Genomic DNA, 26,741 nt, shown 5'->3' with positions numbered 1-26,741 from the left:
AATGTACCACATTGCAATAATAAGAAAGAGAAGATGAGAATAAAAGAGTCAAAGAGGGAAGGACGAGTTTGCAGAGGAAAACTGTATGGACAGGCAGGAGAGTGTTGTCATACCTGTCCTGATGTGAACCAAGCGTCAGCGTGTGATGTGTCAGTTTTCTTTCAATATGTAGCTCATAATTTATTTCTCAGGGGTGAGTTAGTTTTCGTTTTATCTTTATTCAGGTAGTGTTACTCAGATCAAGCTCGCTTGTTTTTAAGTAAAAGATACAGTTCAAGAAAAAAGAAATATATATTAGGAGGAAGGGGGTTCAGTGACTTGTAAGTTTGCAGAGATTTATCCTTTGATGAGCCAATCCAGGGTCCCTCAGGGAAGTTGATTTATGCTGAATGCTGTGTGAATGGATAAGCCCAGCACCCAGATGTTAATCTCTTTAAATGATTGTGGTTAAAAGGCAGCTAACACAGCAGGGCTCAGTCTGGGGGTTTGAAGTTGAATTAAAATCCAGGAATAATGGTGCAGTTGAGTGAAACTGCCTGTGCAATACAGTTATTATGTTTTATTCTTTAATAAAATGCACAAAAAAGGAACCAAAACTCTTCACTCAAAACCCCCTGTGATATTCATAATCTGACGCAACACTCAAACAATGGGACATAGGTGGCCTAAAACAGCTCAAGTATAGGACATTGTTGGAAATGTAATACGTGATATCGGGATTGTTTAATCTGCACAAAAACCTAAATGGATAAATAACAAGCCATGGTTTCCCAGTGTGTGTGCTGGACTATTTGTCAGCCACGCACTGTGACTTCCTGGCATCAAAGTAGTCCACTTGTAAAACCACAACTTGTCATTTTAATACTTCAGGTTTGGTACGGATTAAATAAACCACATATGATGTGTTAACGTGCTGGTAGGTGGATTTTGTTACCTTTGAACACAGCCTGGTTAGCTCTCTCTCTTTACTTCCAGTCTTTGCTCTAAGCTAAGCTCATCGGCTATTTACTGTGCAGACATTTGAGCGGTATCAAGTGTTAAAATGTAACCTCTTGGCAAATACAGTACCAAGTGTATTTCCCAAACTATTGAATTACTACGTTTACGATAAACACATAAGGTGTTCATTTTCTAAAATGCTGTGCATCCATTCAACACTTTAATCATCCATAAACCTGCAAGCAGCATTTCATGAAGAAGTAACATAAGATGTGCCCATAATTTCTGTTTAATTGTTGCAGTAACTTGGATCCTGCTCCTTTATCTCCCCATCTTCTCCTCTAAATGCCACAAAAGGTGGAATTTTCCACAAGTCGCTTCACTGAGTTTTGCTGTGGAATGCAGACAAGATAGAGCAAGCCTGCAGAGCATGACTTCTGGGTAGTAACAGTATGTTGAGGTGTTTAGCGTTTGCACATCATGCCCACTTTCTCTATCTCCCCTTCAGGGGGTTTGTTAAGCTCTTATTTAAAGTGTAGCTCTGTCTTGTAATGCTGATTGTTGCCACGGTAGCTGCTGGTTGTTAGAGGGGTCCTGAAAAGAGCCAGTTCATCACAGCAGTCTCTATCCTCTCATTTTGTCCAATAACCAATTCATTATCATTTATTTTGCTCAAGTACTTTCACTCAGTGTGTTTGTCGAAGTCTCGCAAAGGCCTGATGAGCAGCGGGAGGTTTAACACCACTCTAAATTCAAATCTGTTTGAGACATTTATGACTGCTCGTTTATGACTGGTAGATTGCGATCCGGGCCTCAGAGAAACAGGGCTCGTAAAGTTATACAATGCGGGCATGTGCTGACATAACAGCCACAAATATCTCATCTCACTGTATCAGCCTTCACACAGGTAAAGGAGGTGCAGAACAATGTGTGGAGAAAACGAAGAGAAAACCGTGCCTCTTTGGAGCTGAAATTACTGTCTGACACGGCATGTGCTGTGCAAGGAATAAGTGCAAATAGACGTGTCTGCATATTGAATCTATATTTAGACCTAAACAAATCACGCAGCCTCTATTAATGGGATTTATATAAGGTGCCTGGAGTTGGGAGGGGTTGCCATGTGATAATAGTATGGAAAACTGAATGTCGGAACAAGTGGTGTCATTTTAGCCACTTGAAACTGAATAGTAGACCTGGTGGAGTGTCTGTGTCTCACACTGCTGCTGTCAGAGTAATTACAAAAAGACATAAGTGGAGGACTCTCACACCCATAACAGTGTTTACATGAGTGCATTTTATCTCATTGCTTCAGAGGCTGAGATGAATTTGTTCTCCAGGGTCTGCTGAGGTGTTATACCGGTTTCCACTTCACTCCCAGACCCTCTAATGTCCAACCAGCTCACATCTGACTTTTATAACACAAAAGGTTGAGCTCATAGGGCATTCTGGGAGTCTCCATCACTGGTAGATGATAAAAAGAATTCACATACTGTGGTGCACTTGGGAAATGGGGGAGGAGAGACTACCACCTGTTGATTCTTTAAAGTATTACAGTTAAGGGGCAACTTGAGTGTAGTACTGACTAAAAATGTAGATTGGTAAATTACTGTACTCAGTGTTGTTGTTAAGAGCAAAAATATTATTCCGGATACAATTTCTTTTCATTATAAGGGAAATATACAGTGTATACGTCAGAGGTAAAATATTCTTTGCAGTGGACTGGAATCAATAAATCAAGTTTTACACTGGTGTTAAAATGGCACTAATGATTTTTAATATACAATCAGGTTCCTATGTATTTGGACAGAGAAACAATTTTCTATATTTTGGCTGTGTACATTACCACAATGGATTCGTAATGTGTGTAGACTGTCAGCATTAATTGAAGGGTTTGGATAAGCTGTGTAGAGTAGGAATAACAACTATTTTAATTCTAGACGCCCAGTGTTCGTGGCTCATAAATAATTGGAGTAAAGTTAAGTTGTCTGTTTTAATATTTCTTTGCAAATCCTTTGCAGTCAATGACTGCCTGACGTCTCGAACCCACAGCGCCAGTAGGGGATTGATACTCTGAGAGGCAACACTCTTCACCTACTGCTGCTTTTTGGGGTGTTTTGTCTTCAGTACAAGAAATGCAGCCCAACAAGATTTAGGTGAGATGAGTCACTCGTCCATTGCGAAACAGATTTAGCAGTTTGCTTCAGGTCATTGTCCATCTGTCCTGTGAAGCACTGTCCGATGAGCCCTGTACATTCCAGAATTCGCCCTGCTGCCTTTTCCAGCAGTCACAATAAATCAATAAATTCAAGGTTTGAATTTAACTAATTTAACCTGTTCACTTAACAGCCATACATACTGTACAAAATGTGTCTAACGTGCAGGTCATGAGCAGTTTTTTTTCCCTTCTCCAAACTCTTTTCTTGCCATTTTCCTGTTGCGTGTTGATGTTGATCTTGGTCTAATCTGTTCATAGAAGCTTGTGCCAAAAATCCACAGACTTTTTCCAGCTGTTGAGATGTTGTGATAAACTCTCTGTATTTACTCTGGTGAGGTCTTTTCTTGATTGTTGACATTGACACTGGCATGCCTACCTTCCTGGCGGGTGTTTTTCATCTCGCCTGATGCTGTAAAGGTTTTTTTTTCTTCACCAGGTAAACAATGTTTCTGTCACCTACCACATCTGTTTTCCTGTAGTTCCTAAAAAGTTCATCTCACATTTTCCATCAAACTCTTAAAGCCGGCAGTCTTCTTGATCAAGTCCTGATGTGAAGACGAGAGGAAAATCCTGTTCCTGTCTAAAATACATTTGAGCCTGATTATCCTGATTGCTCCTTTTCAAACATGTACATTTATCTCTGGAGTTTCTCTAAAAGAGTGGGTGGACGCTGGGAGGTAGCAGGGTGTTAAGACTCTGCAACGGCACCTGCATATTAAGCCTTTAGAAGCACATACAAGCTATAAATGTATAAAACTGAATTCTGTGTTACTGTTGGGCCATTTTGTATAGACTTTTACAAATGACTGGTTTAAAGCGATTCCACTTATGGAAATTCAACACTTCCTCTCCTTAATATAAAGTATATCTTCAAACTAGTTTACAATTTAGTTTGACTTCTTAAATATATGGTTCCACATTTTGACAGACGGTTTCAGATGGACATATGGACTTACCGGCAGTCCTAATTGGTCTCAGACACCAAACCGCTGCTAAAATGCTTCCAATCAAGCATTTTTGTAGCCTCATCACAGACACACTTCAATAACCGAGTAACAATTTTGTCAAAAGAAAAAGGCAAAAACATAAGACTGGAGAATATAAGAGCTGTTCGAGCATTTCTATCCAGAATTGAACAAATGATAAATGTGTAAGTTTCCAAATTGAAGCCTTAGCTTGACGCTCTCGTGTCACTCAGTCCACATCCACAAATCCACAGGACCACTCGATGAAATTGACATGTTTACTTAGACACACGTATAATGTGTAAATAACAGTCTTCAACATGCAGAAATTTCAACAGAACATCATTGGCACGAAACACTCAAAAACAAAAAAAGAGAGAGACGTAAAGAAAGAGAGAGAGAGAGAGAGAGAGAGAGAGAGAGGTCAAAAAACTGTATGGCTCCACTGTCCTCTAATTTCCCCAAAAAACCCTGTTTTCGTAACCTGTCACCTGACTTCCCCTCCCTCTATTCTATCAGAATAAAAGTACTTATTTACTCAAAAATAACAATCATAGTTTCTTTCAGATATAAAGCATTTTGAAATCAACCAAACACAATTCCCATCAGAAAAATTAAACAAACTTGCTGAATATGGCAAATATTTCTTTCACTTATTTTAAGACTTTATCTATTAACTTAAATTGCTGTAATCAACCAAACATAAACTGCATTTAGGCTCCTACATTACCGGCCCCTAATTGTTATCAATGTCCTTGAAACAATTACTCAGATGTTTAACTTCAAATTAAACGAGCCTACATACTATGACAAAAAGTTAAATGTCACTTATTCAATCAAGTCTTCACTTTCTTGCCCAGTGTCAAGAGTACTTTCATTGTCCATAGTTTTAGAACTGTACATCAATTAGTTTTACATTCTTGTAGAAGACAAAGCTTTGTCACTGGACGACGAAGCTCATTGGTCTTGGTCTTGACCGTCACTTGACGCACCAGTCCTTTGTTATCTGGGAAAATCTCTACAATTCTTCCCAGTGGCCATGAATTTCTGGGTGCTGTGTCATCACCAATCAGCACCACATCGCCAACACGAAAGTTTCTGCCAGGTGAGCTCCATCGCTGACGTTCTTGTAGCTGCATGAGGTATTCTTTGCACCAACGTTTCCAGAAAATGTCTGCGAGATACTGAATTTGTCTCCACCTGCGTATTGCGTACTGATCATCCTTGTTGAAGACTCCAGGTGGTAACTCAGGCTTCACCTTAAGTAAAAGGAGATGGTTGGGTGTTAAGGCCTCTAGGTCATTGAGGTCTGGAGATGCTTTTGTAATAGGCCTGCTGTTTATAATAGCCTCAGCTTCACACAGCAAGGTATGAAGACCTTCTTCATCCAAAGGTTGTTCCTTTACTGTGACATTCAAAATTTTTCTAACTGAGCGGATTAACCTCTCCCAGCTACCTCCATGGTGAGATCCAGCTGGTGGATTGAAATACCACTGAATGCCCCTTTGCTGTAACATTTTTGCGATGTTACTGGTGTTCCATTCCTTGAGTGATTTCTTTAACTCACTGTCAGCTGATCGGAAGTTGGTTCCATTATCAGAATACATCTCTCTTACTTGTCCTCTTCTGGCAAGGAATCTTCTAATGGCATTAAGACACGCATCAGTGTCAAGTGATGATGCTACCTCAAGATGCAAAGCTCGTATAGCAAGACATGTGAAAATAACCCCATATCTTTTTACTTTCCCTCTTCCCCTTTTTACCAGAAATGGACCAAAGTAGTCAACGCCTACTCTGGTGAATGGAGGGTCATCAGGCAAGACTCTGCATTTTGGTAAATCTGCCATAAGTTGCATACCAGTAGTTCCGTGCAGCCTTTTACATGTGACACACTTACTCAAGAATCTTCTTATGGCTCCATTTGCTCTGAGGATCCAGAATCTTTGACGTAGTTGAGCCAACATGTGATTCCGTCCAGAGTGAGCTGTAACATCATGAATGTGTCTCAGCACAAGCTTTGTGATGTGTGAATGCTTTGGCAAGATGGCTTGCTGTTTGGAGTCATCTGGCATTGCTGCTCGACTTAGCCTCCCTCCAACTCTTATGACTCCATCTTGAAGTACTGGGGCCAATTTATAGAGAGAGCTGCTCTTCTTCACCCTTTGATGTTTCTCAAGCATTATCAAGTCTTCTTTGAAACTTTGCCATTGACAGTATTTCAAGATCTCTTTTTCTGCTTCATTCAGATCTTCACAAGTTAGAGGTGTTCCTTTGAAAGTTTTCTTGAACTGTTTCATTCCATTATTTTCACTGGGTATGCCTGGCTTCTTTCCCTTTGCCGTCAGTTTCTTAAGCAAACCCTTCAGTTTCAAAAACCAGGCAACAGCACGCTTTAGTTTTGTCCAGGATGAGTAGTGGTTCATCAACTGGTCTACTGTATCTTTAGACTCCTGTACCTGAATGGCATGCACCTGATCTACCCTTTTGACTTCTAAGTCATCAAAATCCAACATTTTAGGATCTGGATTCTTGGGCCACTGATCTTGTGAGCTGAGCAAGAAATCTGGTCCTAAAAGCCAACTGTCACATTTTAGGAATGCTTCAACGGTTTGTCCTCTAGAGGCATGATCTGCTGGATTCAGAGTTGTATTGACATATCTCCACTGAGAAACCTGAGAGTAGCTCAAGATTACTGAGATCCTATTAGCAACAAATGTTTTGAACCTTGTGCCTTCACTGTTCAAATACTTTAACACAGCCGTGCTATCAGTCCAAAAGATCGATTCGTCAAGTTTTAGCTCAAGCTCTTTCTTCAGAAGCCTATCCATCTTGACTGCAACTGTGGCCGCAACCAATTCCATCCTTGGGATGGTTGGTGATTTTAATGGTGCAACCCTTGCCTTTGCTATCATCAGGTTGCATTCAACTTTACCACTTGCATTACGTAGCAGTAGGTAGCTTGTTGTTCCATAGGCATCCTCACTTGCATCAGCAAAATGATGCAGCTGTGCAGAGACTGGTGAACCAAACTGCCTTGTCTTCACACTTCTGTTGACTTCAAACTTCTCAAGTTGTTGCAAATCTGAAACCCACCTTGTCCAGCTCTTAATGACATCATCAGGTAGTTGTTCATCCCAGCTGAGTTTCCGCCGGCACAAATCTTGCAAGATTTTTTTGGCAGGCAGAACTATTGGTGCTAGAAATCCCAGCGGATCAAAAATAGAACTGACTAGGGAAAGCAAGCCCCTCCTAGTATGTGGTCGATCTTTGAGGTTGATCTTAAACTTGAACTTATCTGATTCCGCACACCACTGTATTCCCAGAGCCCTTTCCATTGGTAAGTTGCCTTCATCCAGATCCAAATTTTTAAACCCTTGTGCTCTTTCCTCCTCAGGAATTGAGTTGAGCAACTTCCTGCTGTTACTTGACCATTTTGTTAGTCGAAATCCACCCTTTGCCAATATACTCCTCAAGTTGGAACACAGGGCGATTGCAGTATCTTCATTAGTGACTGACTTAAGACAGTCGTCCACGTAAAAGTTTTTCTTGATTGTCGTGGCAGCTTCTTGACCAAATTCATCCTCAAAATCTGTTGCACATTTCTGAAGTGCAAATGATGCAACACTTGGTGATGATGTAGCGCCAAAGATGTGAACCAGCATTTTGTGTTCAACAAGTTCCTGCTTGTAATTCCCATCAGGCCACCAGAGAAACCTGAAGAGATCTGTGTCTTCACTGCTGACTCTGACTTGGTGGAACATGGCCTCCACATCAGCCATGACCGCCACAATCTCCTGTCGAAACCTTAGGAGGACTCCTACCAATGAACTTGTTAAATCTGGTCCCTGCAGGAGTTGCTGGTTCAATGACCTCCCTTGAAAGCTTGCCCCACAGTCAAAGACAATGCGCAATTTTTGCTTGACTGGATGTCTGACTCCATGATGAGGCAGATACCAAGTTCTTCCTTCAACTGGTTTACTTTCAGCACTGTTGAGTTTAATTGCATATCCCTTTTTAAGGACATCATCCATATATGCAACATATTCCTCATAAAACTTGACATCTCTTGTGAATCTTTTCCTTAAGTTTAGCGCACGTTGCTCTGCAACTACTCTGTTGTTTGGCATGCACAGTGTCTGGCTTCTCACAGGAAGGCAAACACTGTAATGGCCATCCACTAGCTTTACAGATTGAGACATCATATTAAGAAACTGGTGATCTTCCTTGGACATTTCAAGATCTTCGTTTTGTCCAGCATCAGGAAAATCCTGCTTAAACTGCAGCTGCCAGAGCTCTTCTAGTCTAGCTACTGATATTCGATTTGCAGTCACTTGTGTCAATCTGTTTCCATCCATTATGCCACCTCCACTTCTGAGCGGTCCATTTACTGTCCAACCCAATATTGTTTTCACAGCGTAAGGTCCATTTTCCACACTGCTCACCACTTGTAGTGGCTCCATCGCCTTGGGAACATTTGCTCCTATAAGTAATCCGACCTCTGCTTGAATAGAGGAAAGTTTTACCTCCTTCAGGTGGGGCCACCTGTCAACATCCTCTTGGCAGGGGATATTGTCCTTAGTTACAGGAATGGATTCTTGTGAATACACCTCTGGAAGTCCAACAAAGTAGTCGCCATCCACGTTACTTACTTCTAGTCCAGTCACAATGCATGTGCTCACAACTGATTCACTTCCCATTGTTCGCAAAGAAATTTTTGTGCTGCGTCCATTCATGTTAAGTTGGTTTAACAGTGCTTCTGTAGCAAAAGTAGCTGAGCTACCTGGATCCAAGAACGCATAGGTCCTCACTGTCTTGGTTCCCTTTTCAGCCTTTACACACACTGGAATGATTGACAGAATACAATCTTCCTTACCGGCCCCAATGACACCAAAAGTTGCTTTCATTTGTACTAAGGCACTTGATACAGACTGTTGAGCACATGTTTCCATTGATGTTTCTTCTTGAGACTCTTTTGTGTTGATGTGCAATAGAGTAGGATGTATCCGGGAGCATTCTTGACATTGAACCTTGTCTTTGCAGCTGCTACTCATGTGACCATGTTTTAGACATGCAAAACACAGGCCTTTACCTTTCAAGAATTCAATTTTGTCCTTATGTGGCTTGCTCTTTAGTTTCTTGCAGACTGTAAGATTATGTTGTTCTCCCTTGCAGTAAATACAGGGCTTACTGATTGCATCCACTGGATTGGTCTGCATTTTCGATGTTGCTTGTTTATCATTTTCAGTCTTAACCTTGTTTTCCACTTTATGATCAACAACGGCTGTTGTGAACACCCTTTTAGGTTTGAATGTTTCTGTATATTGTGGTTTTGCCCTTTGTCTGACTGGGTCTCTAATGCTTGTAGTGGTGTCCTTAATATTTCCATAAAGTGGATGTAATATATACCTCACTTGCTGATTGACAAAGTCTACAAAATTCTTGAACTTCACTCTTTGCCTTGTTTTTTCTTGTAGGTCACAAGCATACTTTCTGAAAGTTTCTTTAAGTTTGTATGGAAGCTTATTAGCTAGTGCCTTTATGTTAGTTGTATTATCCAAGTCTTCCAAGTAATTAATATCTGACATTGCATTGGAACAGCCTGTGAGAAATAATGCAAAAGACTGTAGCGCAGCGCCATCTTCTGGCTTAATTGTCTGCCACTCCAAGGCCTCCTTTATGTAGGCTTCTGCTATCTTGTAGTCATCTCCAAAATACTCTTTCAGCATTTGTTTTGCTTTAGCATAACCTACTAAAGGTTCCATGTGAATGCAGCTCCTAACCAACTCATGTGGTTGTCCACTTGTGTACTGCAACAAAAATTGTAGACGATCACGATTGTCATCAGTACGATTTTCAATTCCATGCTCAATCGATCTGATAAAGGAATTATATTCAAGTGGATCTCCCTTGAACGTTGGAATGTTGATATCTGGGAGTAGAGACGCCTTGTGATTCTTTACAAGGTACTCTGAGACATTGACTTGCTGAGAAATAGCTTGGCACAGACTGTCAAGCACTTGTGCACCATTGTTTACTGTATTTAGTGCAGGCGAAGTCCGCTGAGGCAGTGGTGGATGCACATAACATCTGTTAGGTGTAGGTGAGGCGTACTGTGATGATGGGTGAAACGTAGTTTCCTTCTGAGTTTGACTAACATGATCACCAACTGCAAAACTGCTAACGTCTGTTTGTGCGTCTTCGTATTTTTTCAAAATGCCCATTTTTGCATCTGACTCAGCAAGAGCTGTCTGCATGGCATGCATTTCTTTCTTAGCTTTTATTACAGCTTCTAGTCTTTTTTGCTCAGCCACAAACTCTGCTTCTTCTTTTTCTATTGCCAACTTCTCCTCCAAAGCTGCAGCCTTTGCCTTTAAGGCAGCACGCTCCATTACGATCTTCATTGTGACTGAAGAAGATGTAGAAGAGATGCTTCCATGTTGTGATCTAGTCCTATTTGAGCATTTACTTGTTGACTTTGATGATGTAGATCTATTATCTGCATGTCTTAGTTGTCCTCCAGCTTCTTTGTCCAGCTCAGAGCATTTCATCACATCTTTCATCCATCCTTCACATTTCCAAAAAAAAATCATTCATGAATTTATTTTTTGGACCAAACCAATAATTCTGATCCTCCAAATATTCATCCTCAACCATAATTTGTTGCAACTGAGAGTTCAGGTCTGTAAATTCTTGCTGCAAAGAAGTAAAGTCAACTCGTAATTTATCTTTAACAATGTCAACATTTGCTTCATCCTCCATTAATTCCTCAATTTGCTCTACCATTCTTGTTAGTTGAGATAGCTTCTGTCTGCGTGCATTGACTTGACTATTTTTGCGTTCTTCTACAGCCTTCTCAGTCATTCTTACTTTCTGTTTTCCACAATCCTGTTTTTCCATGACCAGCAAAGGTTTCCACACTTAATTAGTAAAAATATGAAGGCTGATTAATGAAGCTTTACATGAGTATTTTCAACTTTGTCTCTCCTGTTCCCCCGTTTTGCTTGCAGGAGTAGCCAGTGCGCACGTTAACACCTTATGTAAGTTAGGTTACGTGATTTACGTAACAGCAATTTGTGGAGAAGCACGGCGAATTAAACTTACAGTTTGTTCTGTGCAAATTGTCCTTCCATCGTTCCATCTTTTCCAAACTCCATTTATCCGTGAAAAGCAAGTTTTTTGACTAATGTAAGTTTCCAAATTGAAGCCTTAGCTTGACGCTCTCGTGTCACTCAGTCCACATCCACAAATCCACAGGACCACTCGATGAAATTGACATGTTTACTTAGACACACGTATAATGTGTAAATAACAGTCTTCAACATGCAGAAATTTCAACAGAACATCATTGGCACGAAACACTCAAAAACAAAAAAAGAGAGAGACGTAAAGAAAGAGAGAGAGAGAGAGAGAGAGAGAGAGAGAGGTCAAAAAACTGTATGGCTCCACTGTCCTCTAATTTCCCCAAAAAACCCTGTTTTCGTAACCTGTCACCTGACTTCCCCTCCCTCTATTCTATCAGAATAAAAGTACTTATTTACTCAAAAATAACAATCATAGTTTCTTTCAGATATAAAGCATTTTGAAATCAACCAAACACAATTCCCATCAGAAAAATTAAACAAACTTGCTGAATATGGCAAATATTTCTTTCACTTATTTTAAGACTTTATCTATTAACTTAAATTGCTGTAATCAACCAAACATAAACTGCATTTAGGCTCCTACAAAATGTGTCAATGAACTTTTTGAAAAAATATTTCTGTCATCATATTACATTTATTGTTGACACCATTTAACAAACTGAAGACCAAAACTGGCTAACAAAGATATTTTTTAGGTAAAAAGGCAGCAGAGGCTGATAGTGTTCTCTAGCGTCACAGTCTCGAGGCACTGAATGATGTAGTAACTCATTGGTCGGAAGATGCCAAAAGATCAATGGCACAGCAGCAGGGCAACTGTCAGTTGTTTTTTTCTGAATAGTTCTGTTCATCCCAGCATTGGAAAATCATTCTGTTGGTAATTTTAGAATTTATGTCTTGGAAGATCACAAGAATGACAGGCAGGTGCTAGACTGCTATTATAAAAACAGTATGTTTTCTATCTGTCAGGATAGAAAACATACTGGATAGTGACAGGATGGACTTGCTATAAAAAAAAACAATAGATAGATGTTCTCATTTATCATCTTCCCCAAAACAGTATATCATAGCTTTTTTGACAAAAGAGTAAACAGGCCATGTTACAGAAAAAAAAAAAAAACATTGCTACTGCAAATACACTACAGTAATCACAATTAAAGACACAGACACAAGCACAAGCAACTTGGGGTTTAGTGTCTTACTCAAGGACACTTTGACGTGTGGACTGGAAGAGCGGAGAATTGAGCTGCCATCCCTGTGTTTGATGGATAAACTACTCTGGCTCCTGAGCCACAGCTGCTTAACAACATCTTATCTCTCAATCTAAAAACAGAAAAACCTGCTTGTAAAAAAACAGGCATCACTAAGAACAATTAACTCACACTGAAACTATTCAGTTAAGACTGTACGACCACATGAACCACTACAAGAGAAGCTAAGAGAAGAGGAAAGGAGAGGAGAGGAGAGGAAAGGAGAGGAGAGGAGAGGAGAGGAGAGGAGAGGAGAGGAGAGGAGAGGAGAGGAGAGGAGAGGAGAGAAGCCATCTCACTCTATGTAAATCAATAAAACCTGGAATAACTGCTTGCAGGTTTGTCCTCACAGATAATTACACACCAATGATCTTTGTCTTTGATTGTCATTTAAACTGTGATGATCTTGCAGGCGTGTAACAGAGAGGAGGAAAGAGGATATGCCCTCCACCACCAAACACACACACACACACACACACACACACACACACACACACACACACACACACTAGGTTAGTAGGTTGATGGTGTGAGACCCTATCACCTCAAGTTCTCCACCTTTCCTCAACCCCCTGTGGTCCTTCAAGATACTCTCATTAACAGTACAGGGCATTGGATACGTCACCTCATCACCCCCCTGCAGGACCGAGGCCCTCCACCTGACCTTGGAAAATATCCATACCAGCAGCACATCAGGCCTCATGAGGAAAGAGAGGTTTAGGTTGTGATGAAGGTCACCATACAGCAAACTGGCTGCATGCTGAAGAGCTCTGCTGCTTTCCACACAGGAGGAGTTTTCACAGTTTCACTCTTACTGTCTTTGACCTCTGACTGTAAATCCCTTTGACGTGTCAAACTTTTTCCTTTCAATAAGGTTCATAATTGATGGCTTGTTTATGAGATATCAGAGATGTCAGAAATGTGGTGTGACATTGAGAACTGTTGATGAAACACTGAGGAAACTCAGTCCGGCAGCTAAAGAAACGTCTGAGCAACTGTCAGATTATAAAGCAGGACCACTATTCATTCAAATGAGACTTTCATGTGAAAATATGACCCTGCTTTCTTGAAACACAGAGAAGGCAAAGGCAGAAAAAGAAAAGTCCATTAAAGAAAATGGAGTCTAATGTGGAATCGACCAGAGGCTTTTTTAATGATTACTAGCTGTTCATTGATCAAGCTCTTCAAGAAAGAGAACAAAGAATGTTTTGAGTGGGATGAATTCTCCTTCATCCCTCTAAAACCTCTCAAAGTCACGTGTCTGATGTTGTTTTGCAGCAAAAAGAAAAAAGAAAAAAGAAAAGTCCCACACATGAATCTTTGACAATATTTGCATACATTAACTTAGATCTGCTAATGGTGGCCTAACTCAGTGGAGATCCCACATGTGGAATCTCTGCGGGCTGCAAAAGCTGCATGTCAGTCTTCTGTCTTAATCCTACTTGATCTATGTGCAGCCTTTGACACAGTGAATGATCAGATACTCTTGTCCGCACTCTCTGGCTTGGGCATCTCTGGTCAGTAAAAGTATGCTGATGACTTCCTGTCCTTTCCACCGGATGACTCGACTGTCTCATCAAGCATTTTGCCTTCAGAAAGATCAGACCCTACCTCATGTTTGTGCAGGCGCTGATCATATCCCGTCTTGATTACCGCATTGCCCTGTTAATGAGGTTACCGGTATGCACAATCAAACCATTTCAGATGATCCAAAATGCAGCAGCACACCTCATTTTTAATCAGTCAAAAAGGATCCATGTCACACCACTCTACAGATCCCTACACTGGCTTCTTGTAGCTGCCTGCATCAGGTTCAAGGCTTTGTCTCCTGCCTACAGGGTTAACAACACAACAGCTCCTGCTTATCTCAACTCCTTCATTCAGGTCTACAATCCCCTCTGTCAAATGCCCTCTGCCAACAAACGAAGTCTGGTGGTCCCAGCACCGCAGAGAAGACACCAAGCAAAACTCTTCAGCTAAGTGATCCCATGATGGTGGCTACCAAACTCTGCATGCTTAGCAACATCACTTCCAATATTCAAAAAACTGCTGAAAACAGAACTCTTACGCACCTTCCTCTGCACATAAATCAATTTTTTTCCTTTCTGATCTTTCTTGCGCTTGCATCTCATGAAATGGAAACACTTGTTCTAATAGGACTTTGCTTTGATGTTTTCTCCTTGACTTAAACTTTTACTTACTTACTCCTCACTTGTAAGTAACTTTGGATAAAACATCTAAATGACTAACCATAATTATAAATGTAATTGACTCACTGCTCTTATAGGCTTCACTTCCAGCTACCGCAGCAAATCATGAACTAACTGCTGCCTGCCTGGAACCAAATAGCAAAGTTACCAACTGGCTGGTGAACAAATGTGAAGAGTTTACAGCTAATGAGAAAGACATTGCCTTCAAGCGAAAGGCAACGTCAATGGAAGGAAGAAAAAAAGAGGAGATTAAATTGGCCTTTCACAAAGTGGCCCAAAACATGAATCTCACTCTTCTGGGAGTGTGAAAAGGCAACTGTTTTCCCAAAAGCTGCACCATATCAGCCATGCTACCATTCCTATATGTATTCATGCGGGATGCAACACAGAAAAAAGAAAATAAGTATTGATTAGAACATTTTAAGTGTCCTGGGTCATTGCAAGGTCTGCTGATTGTTTTCCCATGTGTTTATCTGCTGACGCAGCCTCATTTTTGACCTTTGGGTTTGTTTTGCTTTCAAACATAAATAACTTTGCAACTGGAAGTGACATCATGCACTCACTGGATACAAACAATGGTGTTTTTGTACTGTGATTTTCCACAGATTTGAGGAGACTTGTCAGGTATCAATTCATATTGATGACACAGTGCAAAAGAATTTAAAGATGTGTTTACATTCGTAGCCACCAAACCAAGCTCTTACTTCATGATGCTGCTGTTTGATTGTGTATCAACATGCCACTCATTGCGGTCAAAATCTGCTAGCAAAGCATAATAGATTGCAGAACAGCACAAAAGTGACACCTGCCAAATTTGAACACATATTCTCTGTTCTGTCTGCAATATGTCACATTTGCAATACATTACATCGCTCAGCGTCAGCCCTTCCTGAGAAAAACATGCTGTACCCCGCTACAGTGCATTATGAAAGGTTGCAAATGGGCTAATTTGCAGCTTTGACAGCCTCAGCCTCAGCAAGGGCGGGTAGTAATAGGTTTTGAGGTGCCGCTTCAGCGACTGCTGTGATGGGAATGCTCTGGCTGAAAGTAGGCATAGGTCAGGCTTCTCTGGAAACTCTGACAAATTAAAAACAGAAAACCTTTGACATTTATCATGTTAGGAGTCTGCAAAGGTCATTGCCTGTACTTGCTGCTTTCATTTTCCTTCTCCATCCCCTCTGGAAATGTTTTGCTGTGATTGCTTAGACTGTAGCCTGCTAGAGCTGCAGTGGGAGTGAGGGGAGGATCAGGAGCTGTGGTATCAGAGAAATCCTCAGACGATGACATTCCTCATATTAGAAGCAGATATAAGGAGTGAACAAAAACGTGAACTTATGGATTTTCCTTTGCTGCCATGCTCTGTCCGCTTACTTCTACACTACACACGGGCCAAACACAGTGATTAGTTACCACACCAGTTTCATCACAATGCTATTTAGAAGTAAACTGCTTCTGTGTTCAGAACAACCATGACCATGTAATAACACACTAAAATTTAATTCAGGTTTCCTTGCCATACATCATTCTGCACCATAAACACTGAAAACTTGTAATCCCGCTGGACCACGACTGTCTCATTTAAATGGTAATATAATTCCCATCATTCATAATTTAATGTGCACTCTGGCATTTTCTGTTCATCTCGCTAATGCTATCTTAGGTGACAAGCCAATTTACTCCTGAAATTGACCAAATTGCTTTAGCATTGTGGTGCTAACGCCATAATAAATCCTTGACATGATGTTTCTCCTCAGGTGATTAAAAAAATAGGAAGTTATAGTCGTTTTCACCATTTTCATTGATTTCCCTGGTGTTGCACACCACATGATTGTCCCTTTAAGTCAGATGTGATGCAGCTGGAGAAACATTACATCTGACAAATGTGACAGAGATTGCCTTTTTTGCCCTCTCGTTGTCAGAGGTGGCTTCAGTGGGGCTGAGAGTTGTGTGAAAGATGACACAAGCAGGGCTGGAAAGACGAATCAGACAGATTATAGCTCTGAAGAGAGACGACAGAGAGCAGGGCCAGGCTTAATGCTGGTAGCTCACATTTTGTGTGACCTTTGTGGGAATTACCACTGTGTAAAACCCAGAGCATGTCTGCCTGTCACTGAGACAGTCTGGGGCTTCTGCTGCTGCTTCCCCATCTTCCAGCCATTTTTTCCCAAGACATCATGGCCTTGCTCGGTCCTCTGATGCTTGACTAGTTTCCAATTGACCCAATCACGACCAATAACTCCGATAATCCCTCAGTTCTCATTAGCTCCCTCACACAACTTGAACAGAAATTTTAATTCTACTGGCGCCCTCAGTGTCTATGAGGTAGCTTAACCTTTGATAATATGTCTGAATGTCTTACCAGAGAAAACCCAGGATTAGTCGACTCGTGAAAGCTTTTGTGGGAGAAAAACAGCATCAGAAGTTGATCATTGTTTAGTTGGAGCAATATGAATGTGAATGTGAATGAAAATTCAGCTAAGATACAGGCAGTTGAAGCTTGAAATCCTGTTTTTAAGTCATGTAATCCTATATAATTGTAGAGTTATCACATATGTTGGAGTGGTGATGACTCGTTGGGACATATGTGCCTTTAAAAATGTTTGGTTTTTCTATCTACATTTAAATTTAAATTTCGCCATTTGGCAGACGCTTTTATCCAAAGTAACTTACAAGTGAGGTACAAGCCAAGCAAATATTTAAGTCAAGGAGAAAACATTACGGCAAAGTCCCCTCAGAAAAAGTGTTGCCGTTTCATTAGATGCAAGTGCAAGACAGAGGAGAACGATTTAAAAAAAAAAAAGATTTATAGTAGTTGACAACTCTGTAGGCAAGAACCTGATGCATGCAGCTACAGGAAGCCAGTGTAGGGATCTGTAGAGTGGTAGGACATGGATCCTTTTTGGCTGGTTAAAAACGTGGCAGGCTGCTGCATTTTGGCTCATCTGAAAGGGTTTTTAGTGTCTGTGGGGGAATTGTTAAAAATACTAATAATCACAAAAGTTATTCTTTAATCTGGAGTGAAATAATTCCCCAAATTAAACAAGTATCACACAGTTTAATAGCAATTTTGGAAAACATTTGCAAAGAGGAAACATGTCGTAGCATTTAGGCTACAACAAAGTTAAAAAAAACATTTCCCGAGATGTTAAGTTATTGCTTTGAAAACAGTGCACATAGATAATAAAGTGTTGTTAAAATTTCTAAATGTCAATGTGAGAAAGGATACAACAAAACTAGCTTGAGCTGCAGCCAATCTGCTCACAGGAAGCCACTGTTGCTGGCAAATATAAAATCACAACGAGCTGCAATTAGCACTGTCCTAATTAAAACAAATGAGGTGAAATGTAAGACAATGAAAGAGATGCAGAGGGAAAGACAAAGAGGGAACAGTGGTAGAATAAATTGTGTGAAGTCACGCACCCTTGCTGAGAAAGAATCTTGGAAGAAAACCCAGCTTTCTTTCTCTTTACATGTTTTTCCCCGAAGAGATTTCTTCATATATTCGTGACAGCCCTGTCTCTACATTTTCTCCTTCCCAGCCCTCTCTGCTCTTGATGTCCTCCACAATCCAGCCTTTGGACACTGTGTTTTGAGAGACAGATGAGAGGAAATGATTCATTCATCACACAAGGCCCAGGACAGAAATCCGAGCTGACCTACTGATCAGGTGGTTTATATTGCAGATCTTCCTCAGCATGGGTGCTGGGCTACGCTTATTAGGGCTTTCAGTGGAGCATGATGCACAGGTCATCATCTTTTCTGTAGCGAGTCCGTGTGACAGCAAACACAAGCTGGCTTCACATCGCACCAAGTAATTCAAACGTCAAACCAGATAAGGAACTACAGTGTGATATGAGGGTCAGACAGGCCTGTCAGAGCTGTAATTATTTTCTACCAAGAGGAAATATGGATTTGGCCTCAGGTGTGTGCTTTGTTGTTTCTGTGGACATTTTGTGGGTAAATGTGTCACATCAGAACTTTGTGGAGGCAGATACATATATACTCATCAAAACTTTGGTGATTGCTTTGGACTGCCAATTTCAAAGTGCAATGCAGGTAAAAATGGGTGAGCGCACCTGTCCAGGGTGCTGAAATGGACATACAAAGACGTGTGTGTGTGTGTGTGTGTGTGTGTTATTTCTATAGATTTGACACAGGCAAACATTATATTACATTATATAAGATAAAATATTCAGGAGTGCTTTTGATTAATAAAAGCCTGATAAACACAGCGGCCATTAGAGGAACTTATTTGTAAAGTGCATTCATGGCAAAGTGACCAATAAACAGATTAGAAAGCTGTAATCTTAAAAGCATATACAAAAGCAGACCGATGAAAATCCACCCGCCACAATGTCTTTTCATTTCTTTTATTATACAAATATTTTTCTTTGGCACCCAGAGATACCTGTAAATTACGCTCCCTTATTTCTTTTTCAAGTGTTGTTTTCTATTATTCCCGCAACAGCTGTAGCAGACGGGAGGGGAATCAAGATCACAGTAAAAGGTAAATTAGGAATACGTGTTGATATCACATAAAGAAGTTTCCATGCTAATTAAAATACCATTTGTCTGACTTGATGATTTTCTCAATTCCGAGCTGTTTATTGTTATTATGATTAAGCCTGTAGGGGAATAACATGCTCAGTCTACTAGACCCCATTTTATCTCAAGCTGATGAGTGAACACTAACAGTTACTGGCAAGACGGATCCTTTAACCTAAGCAAATGCAGCAAATCTACTGTTTTTGGATTTATATTTTATTGAAGCATGTATTGGCAGTGTTAACTGCAAAATGTACAGGTGTTATTTATGCACACAGAATGGCTCATATAACACTGTACTGTAATTACAGTAGCATTTTAATGTTAAAGGGCCCTGATGAGTATAAAGTTAGATTCCAGCTTTGGTTGGTATCATTTCTCAAGCACATGCATGGAACTATTTTATGGAGGCTTAGTATTGAATCAAAATGTAGATTGGCCTATGATGCCATGTTTGTGGTGTGGGCTTCAGGAATGTCAGACCATCTTGACAAATGTTACATGAATTGCTATAAAATGGTGGATGTTAATTTGCTAATCTTAGCATACAAACACAGCATGCTAAAGAGGTGAACATTACATACCATACAGCATGTTAACATTGTCACTGTGAACATGTCAGCGCACTAGAGTTAGTATTTATCTCAAAGCAGCCATGTACTGTTTATTCTAGTTGCCTAGAGTGACAGTTTGCTTCTCATGGAAATGGAAAACCCAGCTTTCACTACTGCATATAAGAACAGGCAACCCTAAAATACTTATGAATGCATAAATATAGAGAGAGAAAAGCCGATTTCAAATTCGGAACACCATGATTGTTTAAACCAATATATAATCATCTACAATGTGGCTCTGTGAAAAAACATAAGCTCCAGAAATTTGAAGTTTAGACCCTGAATATGCCTCCTGCAAAATTTTCCTCACTTAAGTTTAAATAAGTCTAATGATGAAACGGACATGTTCCGCAAATCCTTTCCGAAAACCAAGCGCGGATGCTGAAGCACATTTCCTTCCTATGCCTCACTTCCTTTTATTTGCTCAACCACTTTGCGATGATTTCCTGTGCCAAGATAGAGGCACCACACATTAAAGTCTATTGTGAGTGCAGGCTTCATCCTCAGTGTGTATTGTGAAAGAATCCAATAATAAGGTTGAAAGTGAGAGAAACCCTGCAGAGATCTAATCAGCACCACACATTGTACTGAGACAGTGTCCAACGTATGCCCGAGCTGGGCTCATCAGCCTCCATTTTCAGAAGCCAATTTAAGAATTATTATCACTCGAAGCCTTTGGTGTATTTCTTATAGCAAAGATTATACCAAAATCTCCCCTGACATTTTGTGCTGAGGTTTCAATGGGCGACCCTCAGAACATCTGCACTGAGCAATTCACAAATCTTGCTGAGCTGGTGGTTAAATGTCAGTGATAGACATTTTCCTTACTTTCTCATTTTCTTTTTCGTTTTGTGAAACTGCACCTCTGCCCCTTTTTGACCACACAGGCTGACTGCATCTTACACTTAAGAATCCTACTTTATATTTCAGCACATTAATTTATAGCCTGAGGGAAGGTTTCAGTCGGTTCCTGCTGAATATTTACACATGCTGTGTCTTCCTCTGACAAGAAAATGCCAATTTACATGGCACACAAAATTACTTTCATCCAATAAGCCAGATGCAAATGAATTCCACTAAAGAAGGTAAAATATATTCAAGATTTTCCAAGCCCTCTTTATTAAAAAGGAGTTGATCTCGGCCTTATTATAGAAGTGCTCTCACAATGTGATGCACGCTACCCTCAGTGTTACCTTGTATCACGTTCCTAAAATGTTTCCTGTTTATAACAAAATGTGGGATCTCCTATTCTGTAAGTCCACTATAAATAGATATTAATCAAATTAATTTACTTCAGAAAAACAAACAGACTTTAAAGTCAAGTATACAAAGGACATCAATGTGTGCAGTGAGCAGATTAACGGAGTGATTTGGCTACAGAAAAAAAATGACATTCCTGCCCCCACAGGATGTAAGGAAATGCTGAGTGAGCTGATGAAGTTCTGTCCATCTGTTTGCAGAGTGAATGACCTCCAGGAACAGGTAGAGCAGATTTTGTAGAAGTCAAGCCAAGCATGCTAGTACCGCACAACCAAGAGATGAAGGCAAAAGCTCAGTGTGGAAAACAGGAATGTACTGGAGTATGGTGATATGGTACTGTACTTCAAAAAGGCATTTGATTAGACTGAGTGACATGTTTGACAGAGGTCGTTGTCATGGCTCAACTAAATTATTTTGTGGGATTGCAAGCTGAAGATTAGAACACTCTAGCCAAGATGCCACAAGAATCACTGCACAATGTTCAGCCAAGCCTGTCTCCCAAAACATGTTTTCATACGACTAAACTGTAAATGCAAATATGTTGTGTAGGAAATGCTACTGCAACCAGATTAAATTTTCTGTAATGATGATGAAAATATGCTGATATTTAACATAAAGTTTAACATAAATATAACATAAGTTCACACTGAGCATACGAATAAAACCTTACCAACGATGTATTTTTGTCAGCAGCACAACATCAGAGCCCAGTTACAGATATTTGTAGTTGTGTTTAGACACTCATAGCATTTGGATGAGGTTATAGCAAGATTGTTGTCTCCCGTAATGAAGAAAAAACTCACTTGTTTGCTTTTGAACAAACCACAATCTTTATGAAACCTTCACCAAATTTAACCACAAAATATCCATTGTCATCCATTATTACATTCCCCACCAAGGTTGATCTATTTAAGAGTTTGGATTATTCTAACCTGCTCAACTTTATTGCAAAACTATCCTGCTCCTCAACTTCTGCTTACTTTTCTCAATATTTACAGTATAAATTTATTGCAGTATAAGCACCGGAATAAATGAGAAGCCACAAAATGTCAGCAAATGTCAGTTGATTAAAATTCACCACTGATGGGTGAACTGTGTGTTTTCATATCGCATTCACACACAATTGGCTCTTGCCGTCTACCTCCGCCTCCATCCTCCTGCGATGAGATGCAGCATACTGCAAAATACCTTTGGAGTCAGTGAGGGTAATAAAGTGATGATAAACACTATGCTCACATAAACAGATTAGAGAGCTTCATTTGCGCACTGCTGTAACTGAGGAAAGGGTCAATTTACTCAATCCAATCAGTGAAGGAAGTGGATTGTTCATAAAAATCCAAATCTGAGGAAATATTTTCTCCTACTTCTATTCTGTCAAGAACTTATGAATGAGGTCCCTGTCATTAGTTTAGAATTTGCAAGTTTTATTTAATTTGTGACTTGAATGAGCAGAATATGAACACAGCACAAAGCCGCGAGTGAATAAAACCTGAGATCTGATTGGACTTTTGGCTGGTACAATATTTATATTCCAACATCTCGTAAAGTAATTCCATATGACTACAGTTTCACTTTCAAAACGTGGGAAGTTAGTTCCTTTCCACCGCATTAATACTCGTTCATTCACTAAATACACACATATTAGTCTGTATTAAATTATTAAAAGCTCTGATAAGCAACATTCACATTCTGATATTAATATATTTTATGAATACTGGTAGTTGTTGGTCCTTTCAGTATTTGTCAGAACAGTGCACTAATGGAGTGATGTTGAGGCTGCACATTCCAGGGTAATTACTTTATAAATGTAAGTAATATTAGTGATTCATACACTGCACAATAACATCTGGTCTATTTTTATTTTAAATCTGATCCATTTATAACTCTAATCTAACTTAAACATTGTTATTAAAATATAGCTACATTTAATCGGAAACACTTTTCTAAAGGTTGAATATAAATCACATGACGGTAATAAGTACAAATGATCTAAGGTTTGATCAAAACAAGAAACCAACACTGACACTCTGGTGTATATGTGAACATCTTTTTGTGGATGTGTAAATTAGCTGCCACCTGTGTGTACTGTCAAAGTGTGAATGTCAAGATTTGTATTTTTTTTACTGCACGAAATCATTTATTGTTTATCCAAGTTAGTCTTGGTAAACCAAGATTGACAAGTGATATGTAAAAAAGCATCAGGGCTTGAATTCTATAAACCTATGGAGGATAATAAATAAGGACAAGAAGTTAAGGATTGTTATTAGACCTCCAGAAGAGTAGCTATTGCTTTGGTGCATGGTGATGGAGACCTAAATAAGCAATAAATAATTTATTCAAAGTAAATGCTTCAATACTTCTCCGTGTGGCGTATTTTTAAAGTACTAGCAGTCAGCTTTGAGCGAAAACAAAGTTGCTATAATCTGGGAACATTATGAGAGAAGCATGTTGGCAGCTCCTGGTGCATTTGGTGCCGTCAAATGCTGTCGGATAAAACATGATCATCTGACCCAGTGACTCCCTCCGCATGGCTGATCAGGCAACCACACGTGTTTTCAGCACAACACAACAGGATTTGTGTGTTTTACAAAAATCTCTTGGCCTAAAAGTGAAATCACAGTAACATTCATGTGACCGTATGGTTTACACCTCAGAGCTCGATCACCATTTGTTACATCTGGTATGGTTGTTACTCCTAGTGCTATGGTTCCAACTTCGAGCTGTTTGTATGTTTAGCTTGAATACTGGTTTAGATATTTGAATACTAACTGTTACAAGAGGAAACATTTACAGTAGGATGAACAAAGGCTCTTTCAGACATTCCATTCCAATAAAGTGATTTTCTACTCACCCTCACCCCTCTGATGCTTCCAGAACTGGCCTTTCACACAGTGGGGAAATACTCACTGTGTTGATTGGGGTTCTGCTAGTTAGCCAAAGATTACAGTTTGCTTTAGAGCAGATAAAATGAGCATACAATCTATTCTCTACACCTGTACTGATGTATTTGGTTTTGTAGAGGCAAAAAAAAAAAAAAAACGTTTTAATCTCAAAAGTCATAACTAGCATTTTCTGCTTGTACTGTGAAGAAATCTCCCAAGCCTCGGTGTGTTTGCTTGGACAACTGCCGTTCAGAGGAGTTAAATCTACTGTTCAAGTTCAGATTTTTTCCCCGTTACACTATAAAGCTATAAATAACAGCATTGTGAAGCTCACCGTGGATTGTCTTCAAACTCTGTCACATAAAGTGTTACTGTATACAGAAACGTGAGAGAGTCTTTAGCAGTTATCCGAGTCTCTCTCAGGTTGTTGGTGAGCGCTGGATTTTGACTGCTGTTCTTGTTCTTGCATTTTGTCTGTGTTTAGCAGATATTACCACAGGATCCCTGGTTGCATCACATAACACACGGCAGGTTCTTTTGGCTGACATAAATGCAGTTCAGGCAACAACTGAACTGATCCTCTTTCAGCCTCTGTTAGGCATCTCGTAGTGCTGTAAAAACAAGGAAGCACCGATAGTATAAAAGGTACTGAATGGAAATTTGAGAACGTTGGTGGAGTGGTTAGCGCTGCCGTCTCACAGCTAGAAGGTCGCAGGTTTGCACCCTGGCCTGTCGTGTTCTTTCTGTGTGGAGTTTGCATGTTCTCTCCGTGCTAGCGTGGGCTTCCTCCCACAGTCCAAAGACATGCTTGTTAGGTTACTTGGTGAATCTCAAATGTGGATGGGAGTACGAAGAGTTGTCTGTCTGTGTATGTGTGTAAGCAAGTTCCCCAGCAGAACCAACCAATTGTTATTATTAATCATTTACTGACTATGTTGCTTATGCCTCAAACATGTTTGTTCCTATTAAAGGAGAGTAGATTCAGGCATAAATGTAAATGTAAAAAGCCAAAACACCTTCTTAAATCAGCTGGGCAGCGTAATTTTTAGCAAAGTTACCTGAAGTGGAGTAAATGGTGTTTCTGACTGGGATTAATACACATTTTGTGCACTGGTGAGTGTTTGCGGCAATAGGACAGTGTCTGTGGGGTTGATTAAAAATAAACGGTATTGCCTGTGTTTATGCTAATGAAGGGACATGTCATTCAGCCACACAAACATGTTATTAACCCCAACGTGAACCATCAGTCCAACCTGAAAAGCACCTGGATTTGCTTTTCGTGTGAATAGAATAATAAATGTCCGAAACCATTTGTACGGACAACACAACAGAAAAGGAAATTTTCTAGCCGGGAACAGGTAAAAAAAATTAAAAAAAAAAGGAGAAGGATAATTGTTTTCCAAAACAAGACTCCTTTTGATAAATGTCTCAGTATAATGTGGGGATGATGGATGTGAGTTGGATAAAGCCTGGTGTATATGTGTGTGACTGTTTAGGCAAAATGAGCGATATGAGGGCCTCTCCATCCCATTGTTTGCACAGTGAGGTGTAACGGTTTATAGTGAAAGGTTTTAATGGCTTTCAGTTGTTATTATTCTGTGTGTTATGACAGCTTGATTGGCCCTGCGGTCTTCTTTCATTGCTGTTCCATTTGCATGCGCCTCCCTTTGCCTCCTTCCACAGCTTCGCGTTGTTATGGTAATTTTTCATGAAGTACATTGCATCTAGCCAGGCTGCTCCACTTGGGTCCTGTCTGTGAGAGGAGCCTGGAGCAACAGCATAATAATCTTAATGAAAACATCAGAACAATGCCGTAGTAAAATACCAGGCACACTCGAGCTGTTTCAGTGACCACTGTGGTTACCTGAGCAACTACAAACTTTGATGAAGCTGTAGATCTGAGTTTGCCCGAAGGTGCTGTATTTTCATCACTTTGTTCTTGGACTTATTTCACTTTACTCGATGGCGTGCAAACACTCTGCTTCACCGCTGTGTGCAGGGTCAGGGTTCATTTCAGAGTGGCACTTGAGCTGACAATGGAGGCATTTTAACCCATCGGATGCCTGCTGGCCGGCGAAGGTGGGACATGAAGGCAAAAATGAAGTAAGTGTGTGATATCTGTGCAATTAGTTAATGGGATATTGTGTCATGTTTACTATGTTCAGCAGACATTTACTGTACTATCTACCCTGTCCATACAACAGCTTGAGGCTTTTACTGGTTTATTCCTCCCTAAATAAGTTTGGTTTTCCATGTCCAAATCAAGGATCCGCTGCAGAGATTAGAGTGCACAGATTGTAAAACCATCTGAGCAGTGTTTGTAATAAGGCCGACTTTATGGCATGGAAGTATCTCATTAGGGCTTAGCCATATCCTGATGTAATAAAGGTTTCATAACAAAGTGCACTTCAGCAGGAAGAGCTGATTGCTGTGTAACCTGCTGATCGTGAATTGTACAAACACGTACATGTATTTTCCAAATGACGATCGAAGTACTGCATACAGTTTGAATAAGAGACAGCGGGATTTCATTACATTTGCACAATTCAAGGTATTGTAAGGTGAATCCTTTACTCTGCATTCTCATTGCCACAGAGTTGGATTTTGAGGAGATCTTCAGGGTTGTTTTACTACACAAAGAAAGACTGCTGTGTGCAATAAAACGGGCAGAATAGTATTTTAGTTCCCTTAAAAGTACTCACATAACTAAATTACTAAACTA

This window comes from Channa argus, chromosome 5 (assembly GCF_033026475.1).
Source record: "Channa argus isolate prfri chromosome 5, Channa argus male v1.0, whole genome shotgun sequence".
Lineage (NCBI taxonomy): Eukaryota > Metazoa > Chordata > Actinopteri > Anabantiformes > Channidae > Channa > Channa argus.
The sequence above is the reverse complement of the archived record's forward strand: the minus strand, read 5'-3'. Positions refer to the sequence as shown.